Genomic DNA, 14,052 nt, shown 5'->3' with positions numbered 1-14,052 from the left:
AGTTTTCTATTTTCTACCAAAAAGCTGTCCCAAACATGGACCAGTCTAAACCCCAGTCTGTCTTAAAATCAAGACTAGAGAAGATTAGTTCTTTCTATTCTGAATGCAAATACTACTGATTAGCAGCCACATAAAAGTACACAGAGATGGTTTGTTATTTTGACATGCTAATGACAAATACAACATGTTAGAAATTCCACGTCTCATTATCGATTTGTCCCAAGAATAAAAAAGAAGATAAAATTCTACTCTTCAAGAAAGATTCACACAGATTAAACTGAAAGTAGGCCAACAAAAAAAAGAAAATGTGCAGTTGCAGTTAGATGTTAGCATTGACTACTGGATGTTACCAGTATGTTTTAAAACCACATTTTTAAAGCTATATCTGGAAGAGAAATAAGAGAACTGTATCTAGTTCCCTTACACCTTGCATACACAGCAAAGTGAAGAACCCACAGCAACTATTTTCAGCCATAACTCACTTAACTGGAGTCAGACCAGTGAGGCAAACATTAAAGGCTACAAGACAAGAGCATTTCTGTAAGCGGGTCATCCCAGAGGCAGCCTTATTTTCAGTCACACTTAGGACCACAAACACAGGAAAACATAATGCTGAAGTTAAATATGTTTCTGCTGGGAAAGCATGCATTGAGTGGAATAGGGAACAGTAGGGTTTCTTTTGTATTGTTCACAGTTCTGCATCACTTGGTAGCCATCCAGAAACATCCTTTCTTGTTATTAACACAGAATAAATTCAATCTCCCTTCAGTTATTTTTTTATTACACAAAACATATGAAAGCTACCTACAAGAATTCCATTAATGAGACTTGTGTATTTTCAGCATCACCAGATACATGTGAAACACAGGCTGTTGGAACTTCCTCCCTCCCCTATTTTCTGCACACAAGAAAAATACAGACTTCCAATTAGCTTACACCAGCCCCTGGAGCTTAAACCTGCTTCAGCTGGGCCACCTCTGCTGTGGCTGCACCGCTGCTCTCTGGGCTAGTGCTGGCTGCCAGGCACTGAGCTCAAGGAGGTAATTCAGACTAGAACTGCCAAAATAACTTTCCCACCCTATCAGCCCCTGAAAACCCTTGCTTCATGGTCACATAAGAGCCAGCACCAGCTGGAGGACACAGGAGCCTGGCATCAGCAAGAGTGGTGCCCACGGACCCAGCCTGTCCCCTCTGGGCCTCAAGAGCATGGCTTAGTTATTTGGTGAACTGTCTCAGTTCCTGAGGTGCTCAGTTCACTACAGGGACAGCCTAAAGTGACTCTCTGTTCTCATGACTGCTTCACTCACATATATATATATATATATATATATATATATATATGAATGTATGTAGGTATATATAAAAAAGAAGAAACATCCTGTACTAAGGGCAGCAATTGTGTCATGGTCATGAGTATTTTAATGAAAATGCAAGCAGAACATCTGACTCCAGCACTAAATGCAATACACAAGTGTCAAAAGCATGTAGTCTTGAGTGATCTTTTACATGCCACTTTGTTCACCCTATTAAGATGCTAGTTGTTTCTTTGATTTATCTGATAATAAATTTTTTATGACTAGTGAGTCTCATAAAAATTGCTCTGGTGCTGACTACTTTGATTAATAAGACCAAAGAATCGAAACTGTCAGAAATTCATGGGCAAGAGTAAATTACTGCCAAACATAGATTTAGATATTCCATAAAATATAGACTAAAAAAGGTTGATTTGGTAATTTTCTCTTCCATCAATTTGCTTGATATAATTTATATTTAGGATCAGCACTGTCATTCCTTGCATACCTTTTCTTTTTTAAAAGTCAACAATAGTGTAAATCTGAATTTTGGAGAAATGAACAGGAGACAGAACATCCCAATACCCAAAACTCACATTTGGAATTTAGCTTGGAAATGAATCCAGTTGAAAGGTGACTAAAACACATGTTCTAAGAGCTGCAGCTTTTTTAAGCAAAATCCCTTTTACATTAAGAATCAAAACTGACACACATATATTCATGCCTAAATTCTATTCTTCTAGAACTGTGATCTTCTTCCTTGGAGTCTTTGTAGGTAGCAGGTTCTTGCAATACATCTTTGAAGAGTTCTGGATCCTGCTCTCCTACCTTGGATGATTCCCAAAACATTTAATGTGCAGAAAGTACCCCAGAAGTAGACACTGAAGCAGATGAGAGGTGGCAATCTGGGTACACATGTGAATACAGAGCAAGCATATCCTCTTCCTACCAAGAGGAACCATACTTACAGCACTGTATAGAGGATTTCCTCCATTTGCTTCTGCATGTATTTACCATCCTGTGACAGCAATTTTGTACAAGATGTATTTTCATAGGATTGAAAACCTACCTGATCAAAGATTACTACGCATAACCAAAAGGATTTAGGGAATCACTGTTCCACATTCAGTGAAACAAATGCTACTATTTACATTCAGCACTGGAGACAGCTTCTTAAAACATGTGGCAAAACTATGAAGAGGGCTAATACTCCTGCATTAATTATTATTGCTGTGGTGGAGATGGAGCAAGTGAAATGGTCAGTATACTATGTGATCCTATTTACTGTTCATGCTCCTGCACACTTCACTTTAGACTTCAACTTCTTTTTCCAATCAAGTGTAATATAGAAGAAAAATTACAGGGTATTTTTTCCTGGCATATTTGATACTGAATTTCAGTATAACAGATTTTTAGGATTCAGTAATTAAAGTGGTTGGGTACAGAATACAAAGAGAGGTATCCAAAGCTGTAGTCAAAAGGTGTTGCCTACACAGGACCTTAATTTGACTACTCCCAGCTTTAACAGTGGGGCATTTCTTGTTTGGTCAGAGGAAACGCAGGACTGAGAAATCCTGTGTCACATCCAGCAGAAGTTCTTGCTTTTCAGCTTATACTTTTCAAAAAGAAGTTAATTTTAATGACATGAATTTAAAATGAAATCTGATCATAACCATTTTCCACACTGTGGAATGTTTTAGGTGTACAGGGCTGTAAAAGTGCATATGAACAGGATGACAGCGATATCTGTTAAAATAAAATCATGGCTTTTAAGAAGTTTATCAGAGCTTGTATTATAAGTGGCTACAGCAAATTATACCAGAATAATTCCAACCTCAGCCTTCCACTGGATAAATGGTTGATAAAGGCAATCATAAAATTAGGGACGCCTCTCCATCTAGCTGATAGCCCTCACCAGAAGGCTAAAAAATTGCTAAAGATCACACAAAACCCTGAAATAATGTGAAACCAAAGGAAGAAACTGGAGTTCAATAAAAACCAGCATGCAATAAAACAGATATGACTGTGTAGAGAATAGAAATTGCAGACAGATCTGCTTGATTATAAAAGCGCCACTTTTAAATTTATTTCTCAAATAAAACCAGCAAATGTGTGCAGTAACTCTTCTTGTTTGGTTATAAAGAACCAATCTGAAGAAGAAAACAAGAAAGCAAATCAACTGAATTTTGAAGACTACAAAGGGTTAAGAGACCACTATTTACTGTCAGCTGCACCGTTTTACCAGAAACACCTTATTAAGTGGTATTAGGCCTCAACTAGTATTGTTCTGTCTGCCAGTTCCAATCTATTCTTCGTCCTCTTGCTGTCTCAAGGATTTCCTTTAAAATGCTCTATTCTTTTTTACCTACTGTAAAGTCCAAATTCTGGTCCCTGCAATATCCTCTCCAACATAAAAAAAAACCCCAGAACAGAACAAAACAAAACCAAAGAAACTAAAACCAAAAACACATACCAAAAAAAAAAAAAAAACCCAAAAAAACCCAACCAAAAAAACCAACAGAAAACCCAAACAAACAGAAAGAACAAACCCAAAAAACCAAAACAAAACCCAAACAAGATTACGTGTATTACCCTCAAAGGGTATCAGCCGAATTTCTGAAGTGCATCTATTTTGAACATACTGCCTTTGGCTGGCAACAAGCCCCCCCAGAAATGTTGAGAGAACCCCCTGAATCCATTGGAGATGACGGACTCACCATGCCCACAGCAGTCAGGGCAGCAGAACACACTATTGGAGACAAGGCCACCAGAACTGTGGCAGTTCTGGTGAAGTCTAAAATCAGGCAGGAGATCATTACCTTTGGATACTACACAGAGTGACTTAAAATCCATCATGGATCATACAATAACCTTCACACTGAGATGTTGCTCTAAAACACAACTTCCCAGAAAGCATCCTGAGGCAACTGGAGCACAATAAAAGAAAAATGAATACGTTACTTTCCCTGGAAGCTTGCCCTAAAGCTGTACTTTGCTTTCCTTTCCTTATCTGCTTTACTTCTGCTCTCAAATAATCAAGGTGTCCATATTTAAACACATTTTTAACATCCCTTTAAAACTACTGATACCAGAATGAATTCAGCATCAACCCCAGCTGATGTCAGATTAGTGAGTATGGGAATAAGAACTTACTACTTACCAGATCAGCTGGGGCTGATACTGAATTCAGTCAAACCTTTCAGATATAACACTGAACTGTGAGCTGATAGTGCACTTTGGCTATATCTCTTAAAATGTTTTTCAGGGCTGACTGCATTCTGGGAAGATGTATCCGCTTGCTTTTATCTCTCCTGTAATCCTAACCACACAATATACATATACACAGATAAACAATTCTTCATTAAGCTGCTTTAAATACACTGTGTATAGGCACAGTTCATTAAATCACACAGGACAGCCCATGCCTTCACTGTTATCTTTCACCAACTTCCAGGTCATCAAAAACAACCGTGTATTTGCTTCCAAATACCCAAAGAGAACATTTAATGACTCCAGGTCAGATCTCTGTGTACCTCACCAGAAACATTCTCTTTGGTTATTGTCTCCCAGGATCTATGAGGGTGTTGATAATTCTTCCTAATGTTTTATTGAAATTATGCAGTGCTCATTTTCTAGTGACAATGTTGTGCAGCTGTACAAGCTAAATGCCTCATAAAATTCTATGGTTAGAGAGTTGCCTTGACCAACCAAACATACAATATTTATAATATTTAGTATTTCTTTAGGAAAAAATTCTCAAAATCATAGTCGTACTTTAAACAGCATTAATGACATTCATATTACAGTCACTTTCTTTGTATCATCACTAGTAGAATCCCATGTCTCTTCCTCACTATTTAACCCAAAATTAATTTCAGAGTAAACTAGTCCATAATAACCCAATTAGTCTATTCACCTTCCTTGATGCTGTAAAGATACTAACTAGTACTTCTGTCACTTTTTGGGTCTTTCATTGACACAGAATTTAATTAAGACAGAACTTGGGTGAGTCCAGACTCTGTCAGTCAAGTCTTCTAAATCTTCTGGGTGCTTGCCCAGAGGCTTGGATGTTTAAAACCATTTCTCACAACAAAATGTTGGTCAGGCTTTTACTTGAGGGACTGAGAAATAACTCATCTTCCCTAAATTATTGCCCAGCTTGCACTGAACAGAAGCATAACAGAACATGACTTTCCTTCCCTTGTCATTAATAATCTATCACAGTTCAGAAAAGGGCCCATTTAGTTTCCCAGATTTATCATAATCAGATACTTATAAGTAGTCTCTCCAATGGGTAAGAGACAGATCCCACTTTGGATTGGCCCTTTTTCCCACTGCAGAAACTTGTTTCAATCTCCTCTATCATTTTTCCTGCCCAAGGTGCCACTTGCCTGCACCTGCACATCTCACTCTGCTTGCCTGCTTATACCCCAAGGTTCTAGGGGGTCTAAGAGCCTGTTCTCTAGGCCAGGTCCTTGATTCCGCTGCTTTCCAGTTTCTTTTGTACACCTCTACTTATTACTCATTTCGGATTTATCATAATAACCACTGATTTTTAACTCAGCTACTGATCTTGCCTTGCCCTACAGTTTGATGCAACTTTGCATTGTTTCCCTATGCAAACCATGTACCCTACTACCGTTTCCCTAGCTTTGGTTTCAGCTTCTACACTTCACTCACTTCATTCCAATTTCACTTCTAACACAGCTCCAGATGTCTGCCCCTGTGACAAACTCTAGATTATCATCCTTGACATGGCAAATGGATTACTGCATAATATTCTAAACTTTATATAAAGTTCATATCAAAGGGAACGGCAGAATCAGTAGTTACACCAATATTTATATGTGCAGTATCTATATCTGTCAGATACAACAGTGATAGCTTTGGTTTTATTACATATCCGTCTTAGCAATATACAAACAAAAATATACAGACAGTGGTTTTATTGTTTATCTTTCAACATGGGTTCCAGTTAGCTCTTCTTTAGGGAAGAGTTACAGATTTGCATGTAAATGTTGTCTAAAGATGTCAGGACTCTGAGTCATCTATTTTCTCTATTGAAAAAAATGTACTAATATATTTATCAATTTTTAAAATACAGCCAATAAATATAACATGTGGTTGGAATACAAATCAGCATTTTCATATAAAATATACAGTACCATGTCTTCAATACAACAGAAGCAAACATAGATGACATTTTTATATTTCCCCACATCAGGTTGAGAATAGATTTTTATTGGTAAATTTAAATTTTTTTACTGGTACGTGATCAAAATATGTGAATCAGGACTATTAACACTTGTTTACTTCTCAGCTATGATGGATCTTGCTTCTTGCCATCCTTTGAGAGAAGCTCAATTTGTCATGAGCTCATCTTCACAGGAGATGTGGCATCTCAGAGATTCCCACCTAATGTAGATCATTTGAGGTCATCTTTCTTCCACTACCTTTACCCAGTCTTTGAAACCATGCTCAAATAAATGAGGTCACAACTACCACTGGCACAGATGTTACATCCACGTCAGGGGTCAAATGGTGAAAGATGCCAGGCTAAAAAGTCACTGAAATATTTAAGTGAGCTCCAGTAATGGAATGTTGGACACACAACACCACCTTAATTCTTGTACAGGCCCAGGACAATCAGAGTGCAAATGAGGAGGGAAAAGAGGTGCTCACTAATGGTGCCTGCTGTGAGTGTATGAACATGAGCAATCCCTCTAGGAACAGTGAGAATACTGGTTCTAGAAGTATTTGTAGAGCTGCATCTAAGAGAAAACTAATGCATGAAACTTCTATTCCATTGCCCTGATTTTGTCTGGGGTATAGTTAATTTTCTCTCTAGTACCTGTGCAGTGCAGTGTTTTGGATGCAGGATGAGAATAATGTTGGTAACACTGGTGTTTTGGTTGTTGCTGAGTAGTGCTTGCCCTGAGCCAAGGACTTTTCAGTGTCTCATGCTCTGAACACGAGGAGCTGCACAAGAATCTGGGGAAAGGGGGGGAACACCTCTGGGACAGCTGACCAAACTGGCCAAAGGGATATTCCCCACCACAGAACATCCATGCCCAGGGCAGAAACTGGGAGGAACTGGCCAAAAGGGACTGACTGCTGATCAGGAATGGGCTCAGCCTTGGTCAGTGGGTAGTGAGCAATTGTGTTGTGCAACAATTGTGTTGGGGTTTATTCTTCTCTTTTTTTCATTACTATTATTATTATATTTTAATTTCAGTAGTATTTTTGTATGTACTTTGTTTAAATTATTGAATTGCTCTTAACTCAAGCTTCTTCTGTTCCTGATTCTCCTCTCCATCCCATGGGGTGTAGGGGAAGGAGTGAACAGCTGTGTGCTTCTGAATTGCTGTCTGGGGTTTAACCACTGCATCCACAAACTACCAAAGAATACTAGAGACAAAATCAAAGAAAAATAAAGAAGGTAAAATGCATTTATTATGGCCTGTCTTTCTTAGCAAGGCAGGGTAGACTGAAACTCTCCAAGTTCTTTAGGTCTTTACTGACCTCTGTGGATCACACAAAGAGCTGAGGTGTCTGACTGAGCTCTGCTGAATCTGATCGACAGATGTTTCAAGCGACTGGTCTGTGTTCTTCTATATGATCTTTATTCCCCCAAGAAGTACAGAATACAAATAATTTGATATTACACCTGAAATCAACTGTGCCCAGTTCTTTTTGGTACCATCACAAGATAAGACAATGACTGGGTAATTTCATTTTACTGAGCCAAAGAAAAGCAATGACTGGGTAATTTCATTTTACTTAGCCAAAGAAAAGCATTCTCTCTAGGTATCTCTACAGCCTAAGTGCAAAAAAAAGTCAGTAAGATTTTCATAACCCCAAATGATTTTTTCCTAATGAATATATAACTTATATAACAACAATTCTTAAGCTATGAAAAATTGTCAGTAATTATAAATTACTGTACAAAACTGCCATACATGTTTACTTAAACAAGTTATTAAATGGAGGAATATGCATAATTATTCTTCTTCATAGTAACATAAAAAAGAGCTTTGCCTCCTTTAATTTAATATCAGTGGCACTCTGCAGTTATCTGAATATATATGGGGTGTCATCAGAATTTTTCACTCAACTATCAGGAGATGTGAATGCAAGGTCTGCCTACATCACAGAGACGCTGTCCTCTGCCACAAGTAATCACGTCATGTACTCCTGCCCAACTGACTGGGGCTCACTGAAACAAGATTCTGGCCTTCATTTCTTCTTTTGGAAGACTATTTCTGTCAGAAGGTTATTTATTACCTTGCTCCCTTAATAATTAGAGACCTCCCATCAAATATACACCTGACCAGCTTATTCATATTTGTTCCTATGTCCACTAATTTTTAATGCCTTAAATAAAATTTCTTCTTTCTCCTCTCCCCTCCAATGACAGCCATAAGCTCTGTTATCAGGCTTGACTTTGCTAAATAAATATCTGTTCATTTCACTATCCTATTATGTTTTCACACTTTGTCTGTACCTGCCTGAATTCACCTTTTATGAACATGATGACCACAACTGCGAAATATTTCCTTTTCTGTACTGGAAAATTTCCACTCTTTTAGCCAAGCTCTGGGGACTGTGCTTATCTTTCTCTCCCCCTCACTCCAGCATATCACACTGGTGGCTCGCCTGTAACTGATACAGCAAAGCCTTCCTCTTTGTTTGCTAATTCTTACTGTGTGGTATGCTGATTCTTTTCTATGCTGCTAGCTTTGCACCATCAGCAAACCCAGTTTAAATACTCCTGCTTTTTGTGCCAGCATAAAAAAATCAGATTCTTGGAGGTCCTAGGCTGTGCTGCACAAGTAACACCATTTCAGGACTATCTCCCTTCATATCAGTTCAACTTGATGATGCCTCCATATCAACTGCTGCCAATTCCCACTTTCCCAATGTACTTCCCAAGAACCAACATATGGATTCTTCACTTCTTTGACCTCTTTTCCACTCCTCAATAGGTGGTTTTACTGATTATCATCTTTACATTATTGGACAGCACCAACCACGCAGCTGGCTTAACTTGACTTATACAGGCTTAACAACTGTGGAGTAAGATCACCAGTTATCTCAAGATACTATTTGTATTTTAGTGCACTACTCTGAGTATCTTGCCAGTCTCCTTGAGTTGTTAAAAATAAATCCTGAAATACTCTTCATTAATGTAATCCAGAAGAAGAATCTGCTGCTTCACGACCTGTGTCTGTTGCCCTGGAAGCAGCTGCTGCATGATAGTGGGGTTCAGAACAACAACTCATTCCCAAGAAGCTGAGGAGATTGTCTCTGCACAGAGGACTGAATCAAGAGTGGATTTTTCCACACTGTCACTGCTGATGAAATGGGGTTTTCAATTACAATGCTCAGCAATCTGCCCAGGGAAGCCTCTGTTCCAATGCTGTCCAGTGATGTATGCTCAGCACTGCATTTGTCAAACCATTTCCTCCACTAAGAGTTCATGTGTCAGTCTTGAAAATGGCTTGCTCTTCTACTACCTTTCCTGATGGAATTGTGAAAAGTGCAACTTGCTTCCTTTCACACAACTTCTTGTTGAGCCTCTTGACTCCAAACTGACTGCCTTGTGGGGAAAATCTGCTTTCTAGAGACTTAAAAATGGTGTGACTGTTCTATCGTAATTCTGCCTCACTGGAATATGGAGGTCAAACAGGGAAACAACAGTTTTAGATAAAGTGTTAAAAGGAGATTGCTGGATTTAAGGACAGTTTAAAAATGCACTCAGGACCCAGCAATTTCTTTTGTTTTAGCTGGAATTACACTATCAGCTGTTGATGTCTGCAATAGATTCTGCTGTGATAAAAATCAAAATTACTGTTCCTTCTGTCACAAACATGCAAAGAATAAGTTCCACATGAAGATGGATCAAGAGCACATGAATAATTCCAGAAATGTACCCAAAAATCAGCTTTCTGGACTAACTTTGCTGTAAATGCCAGCAACCAAATCCACCCACTGGCACCAATTGCACATCTCAGTTTTATCTCTTCTTAATCAAATCAATAATTATCTTATATAAATCCTAAGGAACATCCTAAGGAACTAGAATTTTATTCTTCATAGGAGCTTAATTCATTGTTTTCTTTCAAACATTCAAACATTTAAGTCTGTCTGCACTTATCTAACTACATTGTGACCACTAAATCACACAATACATCATCTCTTTGTCAGTATCCTAGACAGACAAGATCCTCTGAGAATATGCTTGCAACAAAAAGGTCACTCTGAAAGTTGACTAAAGGCATGAATAAAAAATAAAACATTTAGTTAAGCCCTTTGAGGAGACAAGGTTGCCATTATCCCTCACTGCTTAAGCAAGCTCTTCAACTGCTTTTCAACACTATCATGACATCAGACAGCGAGTTTAATGGCAGTTCCTGAGCATATACAGAATCAAAGCCAAAATTCAGCTTACTAAAGTTTCAGAAAGTTACACAGCAGTGAGAGATTAAGAATCATTACACACTTGGCAAACTGACCTATTTCCAAACGATGCTGTCACCAGATGAAATGTGCAGTGGGCGTATTTTAGCCAACAAAAGCTAGCAAAGTGCCAAGAGCTGCTGAATTTCCTGTTAAGAATTAAGAGCCCCTATACACACATTTTCCAGTACAATATATGGCCCATCTTTTTGTCAGCACAAGTCTTCCTTGAAAAATTAGGGTTGAAAAAAAATCACCGAGCACCATTTCTCATGAAAGGTAAGGAAATTAAAGGAAATGAAAGAAGCTACAAAGTAAGATGAGCTGATCTGAGGGTCTCAATGGTTAACATGCTTCTGAAGTAAAGTGCAATTCCAGTTTTATACTTGGTGCATGAGTACCATGTAAAACAGGAGTGTGGAAATGTAAAAGTATGCAAGACAAATGACATTTTATCTTTAGACATAATCATCCCTCATGGGTGTCATCCCTACTTATCAATTAATCACTAGAGCATGAATATCCCAAGACAAGGCTAAAAATGGGATGTAATTTTTCACTAAATATGCTTGAAACAGCCAGTACATTTCACAAAGGAAAAGAAGAGGTTTGTGATCTACTTGGTAGCTGCTTCCCAAGTTCAACCTCACAGAATCTGAATGGAGATCCCTGACACTGACTGCAGTGATGGCTTGTGCCAGTCATCAGCAGAAATCTCAAGGGTTATTTACATGACTGCAAGTGAGTGCACTGCCAGGACCTAATGAGTTACTGATTTCTGGCTAAGTTAAGAGCAACTGAGCAAACAAAGTTGTAGCCATTGCAAACACAAAATAAAAGCCCCTTAGTGAAAATGTAACCTGGTGAGCCTCTGAAACCTGGCACTTGAGACTGTATGAGCAAGTCTACCCTCACTGTCTTAGCCAGTCTAGACAATGTGAAACTTGTAAAAAAAGGAAAGTCAGTATTTCCAATCAGCTAGCAAAAACAATGGGCACAGGGAAACAAATCTCTCTCTCTGGAGTTCAAAATTCATCTGCCACACAGAAGCACAGTTCTGCTTTATGAGAGCCTACATGTTCCAGTACCTGAAAGCAAACTACTGGTCTGATGGTCAGCTGCTGATCTATGTTCTATCTTCTCAGTGTGACAAGTGAGGTTAGCTGAGCAGCAACCTTTCCAATCATTCATTTAATGAAAAGCCTACTGCTTTGCCTCACAGTAAGTTTATCTGTCTTGATCTATCAAATGTTGGAAGATTTTTTTTTAATTTTGGCAGAATGAGCAATAAAACACATGAAACTCAAGAACTTGACTTTCCTTATTTAGATACCCACAGGGAAAAATACTAAGTTCACTTATCAACCTTGTGTTTTGCTTAATAAGAAAAAGACACACTACCTGTTCAAGGGCTCTGAAAGAAAAAGGCAGTTGAAGAAGCTGTATGGTCATTAGTAGGAAAAGATCAAAATTCTACCACAAAACCAGTTTAATTTCTTCTGAGTGTACAGCCTATCTGCTTTTGTGCACAACAATGTTACCAGACCTGTTACCTAGACCATGCCACTGCTTTTGAGTTTTAACTCCTAAAACCAAATGAAAGCAGAGGAATGTCTTTAGGACATGGCATCCCAGTAATTCTCAATCACATATTTACAGGAAACCGGAAATAAAAAGGACAATCTTTTTTCAGGAGGAAAATCCATGAACTCTCTTTTTGGCAGGCCAACAAGGAAAATCAAGACTCAAAACAAGTTACTACTGGTTTTCTAAGAAATCATACTGATACTTTTTATTTATAATTTTAATATAAAATGGTCATATGCTGAAAATCTAAATTGACACATAATTATCTCCATGCATTTGGTTTCCGTCACTAAACCTTAAAAATTATGGCACATTAATGAAATAAATTTCTAAGATCAAAGTAGAAATCATGAATGAACCACAGAAAGATTATCTGATTTTGATTTTTCTCCCTATGAATGACCAGAGTCTGATTCTGCTTACACCATTAACTATACAGGTTTTAATTATTTAATGAGAACAAAATCCAAATTGGCCCATTAGCCAATAAGGCACTGCATAGAGTATTAGCCAATAAGACACCTGCAAAGAGTAAGACAACAAACCTAATATGGCTAACTTAGAACAAAGAACAACAGCTGAGGTAACTGATGAAATACAGAACCTTCTTGTCAATTTTGATTACACCAGGAAAGTTGCCAGGGCAGTTTAATACACCCAGAGTTAGACATTTTAAATTTTTTAAAAGAATTATAGATACATAATAACAGCTTCCCCCATGCCCCTCCCCAGAAACCGAATGTGAGTCAAATTGTAAAAACTGCACTTTAGTCCTTAAAATTTCGCTGTCTTCACAATGCCTAGAGTGGTCCCTGAGAGAAGTGCATGAGGGTCCCTAAACTACACTGCTCAGCAAAGAGAAATATAAAACTGACAATACAAAACAAAATTACCAAGCATTATCAAGAAGCTGAGATGCAGGTACACAATGAACAGTGGGAGGGATGGTCCAAGGAGACAGGCAGCTGCTTCCCTACACCATATCTGTACTACAGAGTACTACTGCAAGAAGGGTGTTGCAGCCTACTTAAATCTATGAATAAATCTGTCTTGAGAACACGAATCACAGCATAAATATCAGCACCCTTCTGAGACACGCGATTCTTGCAACCACTCTTCCATCTGTGATTCTTTTCATTTAAAATTCTGTAAATGAAGAGCAATAGCCTACAAAAGCCATTGTTGGGTCATTTAGTTCCTACAGAAATTTGCATCTCAGTTACTTAATTGGAATCCCACAACTGTCACTTGTGAATACCCTTCTCCGGTAATTTTGTTCAGACAGCAACCATATAAAAGATTGTCAGAAATGCTTCTGAATTATTAAAATACAGTTTTTAAATAAAGGCAAAATGCAAAAATTAACTTTCCAATCCAGGTTGTACTACCCACTGCTCCTAAGGAAACAGCATCAAGATAGTTGCTAGACACTGAAAAATAACTTTCCATCTAAAGAATAACATGGAGATCTTTACTTAAAACAAATATTACAATTTAGTGAATGATTAAAGACAATATTTTCTAAACGAATGGTCAGCATTTGTACATGGAATATTGCATTAAAATGAAGAAGCCCAGCACACACATTTACACTGTTGAAGAAAACACTAGTACCTGTACTTGAATTACTAAGATTGTAGACTTTCACAAATTAGTCCAGATCAAACCATGTTCAAAGTCTGGTTATCTCTCACAACATGACAACCTGCATCCA

General features: G+C 38.0%; 1 protein-coding gene across 2 annotated transcripts in view; it reads right to left on the bottom strand.

Moving 5' to 3' along the window:
- RSU1 (Ras suppressor protein 1) overlaps window positions 1-14,052 on the bottom strand; it is a 102,085-nt gene that overhangs the window by 47,182 nt on the left and 40,851 nt on the right. The window lies entirely within an intron of this gene.

This window comes from Molothrus ater, chromosome 1 (genome assembly GCF_012460135.2).
Source record: "Molothrus ater isolate BHLD 08-10-18 breed brown headed cowbird chromosome 1, BPBGC_Mater_1.1, whole genome shotgun sequence".
Taxonomy (NCBI): domain Eukaryota; kingdom Metazoa; phylum Chordata; class Aves; order Passeriformes; family Icteridae; genus Molothrus; species Molothrus ater.
The sequence above is the reverse complement of the archived record's forward strand: the minus strand, read 5'-3'. Positions and strand labels throughout refer to the sequence as shown.